The sequence below is a fragment of the Dicentrarchus labrax genome, unplaced genomic scaffold, assembly GCF_905237075.1.
Source record: "Dicentrarchus labrax unplaced genomic scaffold, dlabrax2021, whole genome shotgun sequence".
In the NCBI taxonomy this organism is placed as follows: domain Eukaryota; kingdom Metazoa; phylum Chordata; class Actinopteri; family Moronidae; genus Dicentrarchus; species Dicentrarchus labrax.
Genome location: NW_026136714.1, coordinates 2,870,631 through 2,884,834, shown reverse-complemented (window position 1 = coordinate 2,884,834; position 14,204 = coordinate 2,870,631). Strand labels below are relative to the sequence as shown.

General features: G+C 39.6%; 1 long non-coding RNA gene across 1 annotated transcript; it reads left to right on the top strand.

The window, feature by feature from the left end:
- Positions 1-5,050: 5,050 nt before the first annotated feature.
- LOC127375996 (uncharacterized) lies at positions 5,051-7,459 on the top strand. Its single transcript, XR_007887480.1, has 3 exons — positions 5,051-5,206; positions 5,332-6,061; positions 7,305-7,459. It is a non-coding gene; the product is annotated as an uncharacterized LOC127375996 (long non-coding RNA).
- Positions 7,460-14,204: the final 6,745 nt, after the last annotated feature.

Genomic DNA, 14,204 nt, shown 5'->3' with positions numbered 1-14,204 from the left:
TGTTTTCTGGATATGATATTAAATTTGACCTCCATTATAGCCAACAGAAAAAAGGCTGAGGCCCGCAAAACAGGTTGCAGTCCACCACCACCACCTCTCACAGAGGCTGAAGAGATGGCCCTCAGTCAGAACAGTGGGCGACCCATTATTGAGGGCATCTCTGGGGGGAGCTCATCGGACCCAGCCACACCCCAGGACACAGGGACCTACATAAGAGGTAAGTTATTCAAATGAATGGCATGTACATTAATCCTTTTTCTAGTGTTCGCTCAGTAATGGCCACCCATTCATCTTAGACACAACTTGGCACACTGATTTTTCTTGTAGCAGGAGGCTATAGTTCTTTGTAATTGGCTGCTGTTGCTTTCAGATATCAATCTATTTTAAGGTGACTCAGAGTTCATCGGGGTCAGGGTAAGGGGTCAGCAGATAGCGCTGGCAGGGGTACCCTCTGTCTCCGAGTAGGTAACCATCGAACTCTCCTATGATAATACAAGATACAGTTTACTGTTTCAGTTGCAATAGGAGGAAACAAAATATTGATCATAGGCTATAGCTGTATACTGTATATAAACTCACCACAGGCAAATCTGGCACTCAGTGTAGATGCACAGAGCCAGGCCACTTCGCTTCCACATTGTTTATCATGTGGGCTGCATCACATATGATCTTCACAGTGGAGAACAGTAACTAGCTGTATAGTGAAGTATATTTCATTTGGAACGTTAAAGGCTACTATTTAGGCCTACGTGTACATTAATGCTGTGGACAGATCTCCTATTCACATAATCTCATTCATTTATGCTATGATAGGAATGTGAGTGCCATCTGTGTAGCCAATCACACCTGGAAACCCTCAAATATATCAAATTGACTGATTAGTGCTTCAAGTCTCAAAGCTTTATGACATAAATTAATTATTGCTTAAGACGGATACCTGCAATTCTGTGGAACTCTTCTTTGAGAAGTCTGGTGGGTCTGTGACTTGGGAACACTACAAATGTGTATAGTAGCCGTTTTAGTGCAAGTGTCACATTTCGGACAGCCCGACAGACAGTTGCCTTGGACACATGCTCTGCATCACCGATGTTATACAAAAAACTGCCGTTGGCAAAAAACGAAGTGCAATACAAAGAATTTGCTCGGAACTGAGAGCGTGTCCACGATGTGTCATGTGAACGATGTGAGGGCTGAGAATATTGTTTAGATAAATTATTAATGATAATTATTAATGATGCAGAGAAATGGAAACGCTCAAACAGGTACTCATCAGGGAATGATAAAACATTCAATCGGGGTCTAATAATCCTCTCCCGACGGAGATTTCTGCGGAGTATCTGCACCTCGACATCAACTGGCTCTTCAAAAAAAGGACAGGCCATGTCTGCCACTGCCTTCAGTCTGCAGGCTTCAACTCAGGGTTAGTAGAAGAAAACCTGCCAGCGAGCAGGTTAGGTTCACAGAGTATGTTGCCAGGGTAACTGACTCAGAGTTAAGCTGAACTGGCTTTGTGAAACCGAAAAACCAGAGTTTCCCTCATCTCAGGGTTAACTAACTCAGAGTTTTCACTAAACCTGCTTTCTGAGACGGGCCCCAGGTCTAGTTATGTGCTTGTTTTGGCTGCGTGGCTTGTTTTCCAGAGATTCTGTGGTTTCTGCTGTTTGGGATTTGTGCCTCCTTGTGCAGCTTAGGTGTGTTGTTTTTGTCCTTGTTTGTTCTCTCCTTGGGAGGTTATTTGTTGGGATCCAAAGTGAAGGTCAGGAAATTTGTGGGGTTTCCTACTCACACGTCACCGTTCACCACACTCTACAGCTTAATAACCCTTTTTTGATACTTACATTTAGTTTATTTGGTTCAATAAAATATATTTTATTAAGACTTTATTGTAGCGTTGTTGTGGCCAAAGAGCCAGATAATAACAGTGACCAAGTTTGGTCCTACACTGGCTCCAAACAAGGATGTTTGCTTTCGTCCTTATTATTTATCCTCTACATAACTACGTGTCAGAGCAGGTGGGAAATAGGACCATATTAAAGTATACAGATTACTCTGTTATTGTTAGTCAGCTCCAGGACAATGAGAGGCCCAGCCCAGTTATCGACAACAATGCCAAATGGTGTGAGGACTCCTATCTTCATTAAATATATCTAAAACCAAAGACATGATAATTGATTTTAGAAGACATGCCTGAAGTCATGGACTCATATCCATCAGGGGCCAGACAGTGGAATGTGGGTAAATCAGATCAAAAACTCAAAACTAAACTTTAATTAAATTGTGAAGCTGTGTGCAAAACGTGCAAAAAACAACTTTTATTTAACACGTCGCTGTCTCAACAGACAACACGCAACAACTTTGTACGTCTCTGGCTCTCGCTCTGAGTGGACTCTCTTTGCAGTAGAGTCCAGCACACTACTGCAAAATAAAGGGTCGAGTGATCACACAATGAGCAGCAGCTGAGTGCAAACCACACCCACCTCCTCATACATATATCTATAATAATGGTGTACTAACTTCTCCCTGTTAAAAACCCACAAGTCTGTGCACAAACAAACTGGAACTGTTATGTTGACCTAATGTGAGTGTGTGTGTTTCATTGTCGGAAATGTGATTGAAGGTTGTCTATTAAAGACTAAAGGCACTTGGGCGGTGAGGTAGCTGGTGCAGGAGAGGTAGGTGGCAGGCAAGCTGGCTCAGTACAGATAGGCTAAGGCTACAGGCTCACAAATCCAAGGCTAACTGACCACAAGGCAGGCAGACTGTTAGCAGGGCAGGGGCTTAAAGGTTGTATGCTAGCAGGCTGAGGTGCAGACTGAACACTTAACTGCGTGCCACAGTCAAGACAAGTGGGTGATGGGAGATGGCTGAGCGTGGCTGGGCAGGAACGAAGGCAAGGGTGTGAATGTGGCTGGTTGCAGAGGTGCAGGGATTGCAGGCAGACAAGCAAGGCGAGGTTGAGGACACATCCAAACTACACACAGACAGGTGGTTACACAAAGCTTTCGTGCAGTGTGTAGTCATCAACTCTCTCTGCTGTTTTTTTCTTCTACTCTGCTCAACTCTGTGTGTGAGAGTTGGAACAGCCCTGCTTGCTGCAGAGTTTCACCTTGTTACTTGTGGTTAGAGGAGGGAGTGATCCGACACAACTCAGGTAAAGGCTGCACTAAAGCACCAAACCAGACAGTGGATAGTCAAATTAATCAATTATCTAAATTACAAACATGTTCTGAGGACATAAAATCCTGGACGAGCTGCAATTTTCTGATGTTAAACAAACAAAATTCTTGTACTTGGCCCCAAAAACCTCAGAGACTAAAGATATAGTTACTCTAGGTTCTCAAACTTTATTTCTTATAATCCTCATGCCGATTAAACATATGTTTACTTGCATTTGTAATCCTAGATGCCATAGGAATTTTTTTTTTTTTAAACTTTAAGTTAAAGTCAAAGGTGAGTTTCATAGAAATGAACTTAAACAAATTAAATATGAATAATTAAATGTTGTTAATGTACTTTTAAACACAGGGTCGTTTTTATTCAGATTACATTTTGACCTCACAGAGGTCTAATTTTCAAGTAACAGATCAACAGAACAGAAAATGAACGGTAACCAGACTGGCAAAGTCCTAATGAACACAGTTAATTTTTCAAGTGTCATGGCTAAAGCGCTTTGAGGGATTACATAAAACCAACAATTGAAAAATCAACACATTCTCGAGGAAAAGGAACAAATATTTACATGGTAAGGCCATTCGAGCCTTGTAAGGATGACATATTTTCAAATGACTATAAATATGGACATTACAAACCTTTACTACTGGTTGTCTCTATTGACATTAACCTGAAGAATCATCAGTTTCTGTCCATCTATCACAAGAGAATGTAAAACACTGAAAAGGGAATGTCAACATAAAGATACTGTTTATGACCTTTAGATCTGCGGGTGATCTTACCAGACATGTTTTCTCTACCTGTGTAAGACTGGCAAAGTCCTAATGAACCCAGTTAAAAGCTTACTTAAGTGGTTTAACGATAACATAATGAACTTATTGCCCCTTATTCAAATTATTGGCAGAAAACTGAACAACATCATAACAGTTTTAGTAATTAAGCCTAGTCATAAATATTTGCATTAGGCTCTATCAAAGTCTTATAACACACAAATCAATTAGTGAGAAGGATGAGCCTGTCTCTCACAACATCGTTTATCTATTCTTGGAGACATTGGACTCCACACTGCCAGACTTTCACCAGTTTGTAAGCTGCCCCACCAGGAAGAACAGGACATTAGACCTCCTGTATGCCAACGTAACGGGAGCTTACACTGCCACTCGTTTGCCCCCACTGGGAAAGTCTGACCATAACCTGGTCCTGCTCACGCCACAGTACAAACCACAGATCCAGAGACAGACCACGAACAAACGCTCCTTCAGGAAATGGTCTCCTGAGGCTCTGAGGGACTGCTTTGAATGTACTGACTGGAGCGTCCTGCAGGAAGCACATGGTGAGCACATCGAGGGGGTCACACACTGCACTACTGACTACCTGAACTTCTGTATGGACGTTGTGGTCCCCATAACAGAAGTTGCAGCATAATAACATGAGGGAGGTCTGGGATGGCATGAAAACCATCACAGGCTGCAGGAAGAAGGGCAACATCACAGGAGAGGGGGATGCTGGAAGAGCAAACCAGCTAAACCTGTTTTTTGAGGTTTGCCCTTATTAAGACACACTGTTGTTGGCTCACCAGCAGTCAAAAAGTGTGACCAACCTAAGCTCTACTCATGCCCATCATCTTTGCCCATTTTTGAATAGGAGCCGTCAGAGTCAGGATTGCCAAGGGTGACAGTCAAAGCGGACCACACTGAGCTCTTCAAAAAGAAGGAAGAACAGAAGGTTTTGCATACATGTTTGCATAGTTTTTTTTCCCTACTGCAGCTTCACAAAGACTATAAGTGGAACAGACTGTGCCTTCTAGATCTTAGTGCAGATGCATAGTTGCCATGCTTGGCATGGGTGTGAATGGGTGAGAGAAAAGAGAAACAGTTCAGCCATTCCAGACAGTGATGGAAAAGATAGGTAATTCTAACTAACTGATGATCAGAACTGATTAACTCTGAGGGTGATAGGTGGTAGCTTCCTCGTTTGTGCCACACCTGAAACCAGTCGAGTGGTGAAGTTGTCAGACCAGGCACTTCTCTATGAGGTAAATCATTTCTTTTTTAAGTATTTAAAGTATATTATATGTACAAGTGTTTTCTATATGAAATTAATTACATTTCTTCCCAGCCACACTCACTTCTAATGAACATTTTCATCATTTTCTTACAGACATGGGACCGACTGGACTATAAATGTGGACAATACAATTCTTTTGTAGAGGTTTTTTGACAACTGCTCTGGGTTGTTTGAAGTCCAACACTAAAATACTTGACTGAATCTTCCATGGAATCATCTTGAATATGGACAATACTCAAATCGATTGCCTTTGTTGTTACTGACAGACTGAAAAGAGATATACTATGACTCTGCAACAGTTCATGGCAACTAAGACTAGGAAGATATTATAAAATACTGAACTAAAAGGTTGAAGCATATCAAAACAGCTACAGCCAGTACTGCGGTGAACACCACCTCAGCTGAGGGACAGCACAAGACTTTTTTTCTCTTTTGAGTTTTTTTTGCCTTTTCATGCCTTTATTTGATAGACAGGAAAGGGGGGTAGAGCAAGAGGGGATGACACACAGCTAAATGCCACAGGTTGGATTCAAACCTGGGCAGCTGCAGCAACTCCGTAGATGGGTTGGCTGCTCTACCGACTGAGCCAACCGGGCGCCCAACACAAGACTTTCAATGACAGCAATATGTTGTCACAGAACTGTACAAAACAGTGGATGTTCTTGTCAGATTGGCATCTTTGGTCAACCCAATTAGGATCTTATTTAAAAATCTTTTTAGTTTCTGTGGAAGCAAATGACAAGAAGAAGATTCAACAACACATGGAATATTGGCGATCACTCTAAAATGACAACAGGATTAATTGTTACAACTCTACAAACAGGTAAGCTGAAACTTGATGAACATGATTACAGTGCCCTCAGCTTCATGCAATATCTGCTGAATTGCTACTACAAGACTACAAGATACTACAAGCTAATACGCATGCGTCAGACCCTTTATATGCGAACTACAAGCTAATACGCATGTGTCAAACAATTTGACAGAAAACTCCAACGCGGACAGATATTATAGTTCAGGACATCGCTGAACATAGCAGCAGTAGTTCTATTTTTTTTTTTGGCTTTTATTGCCTTTATTTTAAAAGACAGCTGAAGACAGAAGGAAAGGGGGGCAGAGAGAGGGGATTCAAACCCTGGGCCGCTGCAGCAAGGACTCAGCCTCGGTACACGGGTAGCCAGCTATACCCACTCAGCTAACCGGGAACCTAGTACTTCTATTTTCAATGGTAAATCATGTTGGAGATTTTGTTCTCGTTTCGTGTCTAAAGAAGAGAGCCATGTTATTTTAGATCAACTACTCTGTTCTCACTAAAGGTGATACCTCTCTAGGTCCTGTTGTCCGCAGTTTGATTCCACGTGTCGTGCCATGTGTACCGGCCGTGATAGCCAGAAAGGTCCATATCGATGGTGGTTAAATAGCAATAATCAGGTTTTTTTTATGACAATACTTGAACAAAGTGCTCTGGACATAGTTTGTGAGGGCAGTACCTCGTTTTGGAGATTTTAGGCAACGTTCTCGTGTCTTTGATTCCACGTGGAGCTAGGCCTGTTAGCTGATGTAATACGTGAGCTAACAGGTCCATATCGATGTTGGTTGAACAGCAATAATCAGGGTTTTTATAACAATACTTGAATATACAAAGTGCTTTGGCCACGTGAGATCAGTACTTCTATTTTGGATGGTAAATCATTTTGGAGATTTGAGGCATTGTTCTCGTGTCGTGTATGAAGTTTTTATGCAGTGGAAGCCATGTTGAGGCCAAGCCTTCAGGGTGCAACAATGTTTTTCAGAGGTGATGTTGTGTTTATTTGTAACTTTGTAACTAACTTTCTTATTTTAGATGAACTGCTTTCTTCTCACTAATGGTAATATCTCTCTGGGTCATGTTGTACTGCAGTATATCTGTTATATAGTTGGCTGAATTGTTTCACACACACACAATACATATTTTTTACATTGCAGACATAATTTTTAACAATGAAATATTGAATATTTTATATCAGGATAAAATAACTGTTTAGTTTTGATCTCTGTTTATTATCATCTGTGCTCCTGATCCCTAGGGAGGCAACGTCTCCAGCAACACGCCCTCATCTTTGGGCGAAGGATCGGCGCAGCAGAGTTATTTAGCCATATTCCGCCATTTTGAAACATCATGTTTCTACAGTAGCCCAGCATCGACATACCGAAGACTGGCTTCACATTGGGACCTTTTACATTTTCCGTGAGTTTACAAACTTCACAGTAGAGCTGTATTCAGTTGGTTGCAATCTTCAACTTCACCGCCAGATACCATTACAATCTTCACACTGTTCCTTTACACGTTTTACAAGTTTTTTTGATGGCTTGATCAATAAGTGTCTGGTCGTATCCCCTTTGTCCAAAGCGTTCAGATTTCTTCGGCCTTCATTATATAGTCCCATTCACTCACTACATATTCTTCTCAATCTCTCTAATTGACCATATTAGTTTGATTTTCATCTAAAACACCATAAATAATAATTCTTCAGTCCTCTTAACTTACTCACTGCTGTCTGTATTTCACAGGGCCAATGCTGATGCCAGAGGAGGTTGGCAGTGGGGTCTGCAGGCCGGATACCAGGAGCTCAACTGGAATGATGGAGGGCTGCGGAACTGGATGAACATTTGGCTGAATATCCAGTGAGGATCATATTTATATATTGTGTTTTTTTATACTTATAATCAGTAAACAGTATAAACTAAACTATATGTTATATGTACTGTACTATAATCCAATCCAATCCAATCCACTTTATTTATATAGCACGATTTTAACAAACACAAGGTTTCCAAAGTGCTGCACAAAAAGATATACAGAATAAATAGATAACACAATAGAAGCACAATTTAAAAAAAAGATGAAGTACACAGTAAAAGATAAAAGCAATAAAATAAAAATAAAATAGAATAAAATAAATAAAATAAATAAAAAGCACTGCCTGCACAAGATAAAAATATGCATGTATACACATAAAATCAACGCTCTACATGGTGTCAAAGGTCGTTTATCCCTTCTAGGCTACCTTAGAAACATGGCAGTTCATCTTGACAGACCCCATGGTAGGTGACCTGCAGCGTCTCTAGATATGAAAGGTTAATTTTAAGTTGACAAAAACACAACAATACTACTGGACCTTTAAGGAACTAATGTTAGGGGAGCAACCGTGCTGTATTTCAGTATGGAATAAACAGGTGATTTCATCACCTTTCTTTGTAAAAAGATTGGGTGACATGCTTTACTTCATTGTAAATAAAAGATTCTATTAATGATCGATCAGAATTGACCACCGCACACTGGAATAACATTACTGTGATTTTATTTAAGAGCGAGCAGCACTCAGGTCTTGTGCTTCATTCAGTCCATAAGGTTCAATTGTGTTCAGTTCATGCATCCAAAAAGCCTCCCTTCTTAAGAGCTGGTTAGTCAAATTGCCCCCTCTTGGATTGGGTCGCACTCTTTCAACGCCAATGAATTTGAGGGAAGTGGCTGAACCATGGTTTTTCTCCCTATAGTGGCTAGCAATGGCATAATCCATGTTACCATTCCTAATGTCCACCTTATGTGCGGAAAGATCACGTTGAGTGTGGCCCACATACATTAAACCACATGAGTAGAGAGACAGCTTAATGAATTCTTTATGTCACAATTCTTTCCTGAGTGTGGGTGATTGAATGTCTTAGTATCAAATGTGTTAGAACAATGTGCACATTTCCCATATCTGTAGTTCCCATAAACTTGTTGAGAAAGCCGATTCTTTTGTGTGAGTTCCTGACAACAATATCTCTGATATTTCTGCCTCTCTAGAAGTAAAAGCGGGGTCTGAAGGATGACAAATGATTTGAAATTGGATCACATTCTAAGATGCTCCAATGTTTGTTAATAATCTGTTTGACTTGCCTAGACCCCGTACAGTATTCAGACACAGAGGTAGTTCTATCTGTAGTATGTTCAGAAGGAGGATTCAGTAATTCTTCACTGTCCCTGTAGTTGTTTTTTTTGATGGCTTGATCAATAAGTGTCTGGTCGTATCCCCTTTGTCTAAAGCGTTCAGATTTCTTTGGCCTTCATTATATAGTCCCATTCCCTCACTACATATTCTTCTCAATCTCTCTAATTGACCATATTAGTTTAATCTCCATCTAAAACACCATAAATAATAATTCTTCAGTCCTCTTAACTTACTCACTGCTGTCTGTATTTCACAGGGCCAATGCTGATGCCCAAGGACGTCGGCCGTTGTCTCTACAGGCTGGATGTCATGGGCTCATCTGGAATGATGATGGGCAGCTGAGCTTGAGCAGCATGTGGCTGGGTATCCGGTGAGGATCATATTCATATATTGTGTTTTTTTATACTTATAATCAGTAAACAGTATAAACTAAACTATATGTTATATGTACTGTACTATAATCCAATCCAATCCAATCCACTTTATTTATATAGCACGATTTTAACAAACACAAGGTTTCCAAAGTGCTGCACAAAAAGATATACAGAATAAATAGATAACACAATAGAAGCACAATAAAAAAAAAAGATGAAGTACACAGTAAAAGATAAAAGCAATTAAAATTAAAATAAAATACAACAAAATAAGTAAAATAAATAAAATAAATATAAAGCACTACCCGCACAAGATAAAAATATGCATGTATACACATAAAATCAACGCTCTACATGGTGTCAAAGGTCGTTTATCCCTTCTAGGCTACCTTACAAACATGGCAGTTCATCTTGACAGACCCCATGGTAGGTGACCTGCAGCGTCTCTAGATATGAAAGGTTAATATTAAGTTGACAAAAACACAACAATACTACTGGACCTTTAAGGAACTAATGTTAGGGGAGCAACCGTGCTGTATTTCAGTATGGAATAAACAGGTGATTTCATCACCTTTCTTTGTAAAAAGATTGGGTGACATGCTTTACTTCATTGTAAATAAAAGATTCTATTAATGATCGATCAGAATTGACCACCGCACACTGGAATAACATTACTGTGATTTTATTTAAGAGCGAGCAGCACTCAGGTCTTGTGCTTCATTCAGTCCATAAGGTTCAATTGTGTTCAGTTTATGCATCCAAAAAGCCTCCCTTCTTAAGAGCTGGTTAGTCAAATTGCCCCCTCTTGGATTGGGTCGCACTCTTTCAACGCCAATGAATTTGAGGGAAGTGGCTGAACCATGGTTTTTCTCCCTATAGTGGCTAGCAATGGCATAATCCATGTTACCATTCCTAATGTCCACCTTATGCGTGGAAAGATCAAGATGAGTGTGGCCCACATACATTAAACCACATGAGTAGAGAGACAGCTTAAGGAATTCTTTATGTCACAATTCTTTCCTGAGTGTGGGTGATTGAATGTCTTCATATCAAATGTGTTAAAATGTGTTAGAACAATGTGCACATTTACCATATCTGTAGTTCCCATAAACTTGTTGAGAAAGCTGATTCTTTTGTGTGAGTTCCTGACAACAATATCTCTGATATTTCTGCCTCTCTAGAAGTCAAAGCGGGGTCTGAAGGATGACAGATGTTTTGAAATTGGATCACATTCTAAGATGCTCCAATGTTTGTTAATAATCTGTTTGACTTGCCTAGACACCGTACAGTATTCAGACACAAAGGTAGTTCTATCTGTAGTATGTTCAGAAGGAGGATTCAGTAATTCTTCACTGTCCCTGTAGTTGTTTTTTTTGATGGCTTGATCAATAAGTGTCTGGTCGTATCCCCTTTGTCTAAAGCGTTCAGATTTCTTTGGCCTTCATTATATAGTCCCATTCCCTCACAACATATTCTTCTCAATCTCACAAATTGACCATATTAGTTTAATCTCCATCTAAAACACCATAAATAATAATTATTCAGTCCTCTTACCTTACTCACTGCTGTCTGTATTTCACAGGGCCAATGCTGATGCCCAAGGACGTCGGCCGTTGTGTCTACAGGCTGGATGTCATGGGATCATCTTGAATGATGGAGGGCTGCTGAGCTTGAGCAGCATGTGGCTGGGTGTCCGGTGAGGATCATATTCATATATTGTGTTTTTTTATACTTTATAATCAGTAAACAGTATAAACTAAACTATATGTTATATGTACTGTACTATAATCCAATCCAATCCACTTTATTTATACAGCACGATTTTAACAAACACAAGGTTTCCAAAGTGCTGCACAAAAAGATATACAGAATAAATAGATAACACAATAGAAGCAAAATAAAAAAAAAATATGAAGTACACAGTAAAAGATAAAAGCAATAAAATTAAAATAAAATAGAATAAAATAAGTAAAATAAATAAAAAGCACTGCCCGCACAAGATAAAATAAGCATGTATACACATAAAATCAACACTGTACATGGTGTCAAAGGTCGTTTATCCCTTCTAGGCTACCTTAGAAACATGGCAGTTCATCTTGACAGACCCCATGGTAGGTGACCTGCAGCGTCTCTAGATATGAAAGGTTAATTTTAAGTTGACAAAAACACAACAATGCTACTGGACCTTTAAGGAACTAATGTTAGGGGAGCAACCGTGCTGTATTTCAGTATGGAATAAACAGGTGATTTCATCACCTTTCTTTGTAAAAAGATTGGGTGACATGCTTTACTTCATTGTATATAAAAGATTCTATTAATGATCGATCAGAATTGACCACCGCACACTGGAATAACATTACTGTGATTTTATTTAAGAGCGAGCAGCACTCAGGTCTTGTGCTTCATTCAGTCCATAAGGTTCAATTGTGTTCAGTTCATGCATCCAAAAAGCCTCCCTTCTTAAGAACTGGTTAGTCAAATTGCCCCCTCTTGGATTGGGTCGCACTCTTTCAACACCAATGAATTTGAGGGAAGTGGCTGAACCATGGTTTTTCTCCCTATAGTGGCTAGCAATGGCATAATCCATGTTACCATTCCTAATGTCCACCTTATGCGTGGAAAGATCAAGATGAGTGCGGCCCACATACATTAAACCACATGAGTAGAGAGACAGCTTAATGAATTCTTTATGTCACAATTCTTTCCTGAGTGTGGGTGATTGAATGTCTTCGTATCAAATGTGTTAAAATGTGTTAGAACAATGTGCACATTTCCCATATCTGTAGTTCCCATAAACTTGTTGAGAAAGCCGATTCTTTTGTGTGAGTTCCTGACAACAATATCTCTGATATTTCTGCCTCTCTAGAAGTAAAAGTGGAGTCTGAAGGATGACAAATGATTTGAAATTGGATCACATTCTAAGATGCTCCAATGTTTGTTAATAATCTGTTTGACTTGCCTAGACACCGTACAGTATTCAGACACAAAGGTAGTTCTATCTGTAGTATGTTCAGAAGGAGGATTCAGTAATTCTTCACTGTCCCTTTAGTTGTTTTTTTTGATGGCTTGATCAATAAGTGTCTGGTCGTATCCCCTTTGTCTAAAGCGTTCAGATTTCTTTGGCCTTCATTATATAGTCCCATTCCCTCACTACATATTCTTCTCAATCTCTCTAATTGACCATATTAGTTTAATCTCCATCTAAAACACCATAAATAATAATTCTTCAGTCCTCTTACCTTACTCACTGCTGTCTGTATTTCACAGGGCCAATGCTGATGCCCAAGGACGTTGGCCGTTGTGTCTACAGGCTGGATGTCATGGGCTCATCTGGAATGATAGACGGCAGCTGAGCTTGAGCAGCCTGTGGCTGGGTATCCGGTGAGGATCATATTCATATATTGTGTTTTTTATACTTTATAATCAGTAAACAGTATAAACAAAACTACATGTTATATGTACTGTACTATATTGCACATCATTCCATCAGAACTGACATTCATCTGAAAAATCAAATGTTAATCACTTAAAATGCAAAGTGCAGACAATCACAAGACAAGTTTATGAGTGGAGCTGCGATTTAAAAAACACTGTGATAACATAACGTATTAATCACTTCAAATACTCAAAGTCTCTGAACTTTTCACTTCTACCTTCATATCCTTATTTTATGAACTCGGTAGACAGGTGTTGCTTGTAATTGCCCTTGCAGGCATATATCAAGTCATATAGAATTGATTTAAATCAATAAATAAGAATCCTCAACAGTTCATGATAGCTTAAAACAATGTTTTACCCCCTATATATGAGAGTAAATATACTGTATATAATCAATGCAGTTTACATAAACCGATGGAACGTGAAACCAACAATGTGTTTTAAAGATGCAAATTATTAAGTATTCTTCAAATGAATCTGTATCTGTAGCCTGCTTTTCTCAGGTCAGTTACATTACAGCTACAGGTAACCCTACATTAATTGTCTCTCTTCTTGTACACAGGGGGAGTCACTACCCACACCCACACCTGCCCTTTGTCTCCATCACATTTGGTCTGATCACCACCTTTTGTATGCATTCCCTCCGACTCCGATGTCAATCATGTAACATTTAATAACACTTTATTAAAAGTAACTTGCTAGCAAACCTGTATTGGACTTAAATTATTTTTCTTCAACAAATGGTGCCGTGACCTGGATGGCAACATACTTCCAAGGACACTCTTCTTCCAGACCAAGGACACACCAGTAAACTAAGAATCCAAATTTCAGAGGTGAGGGGTCCTTTTGAAAACCCAGTTGCAGTTGCTGTGTGTCGGAGGTCTGTGAAGCTGGAGTACCAAAGAAGTTGATGCCATCCAATTTTGAAGTAAAGTTGCTGTGTGGTTGTTGTGCAGATGAGTTCCCTGGGTTTCCTCTGTTGGCAAATTGCTTAGGAATGTCTGCAGATTTTATGTGTATACCTCTTCCTTGCCATAGGATTTGACTCGCTCTCCTATAGGTTATGGCTTTTTATAAAATAGATACAGGAAACACTGAAATGGCCATTAAATGAAAGACCAGATAGTTGAATCCTGTGAAAGACCAGGTATATACTAGTCCAAAAGGTTCTGAAAAGGAC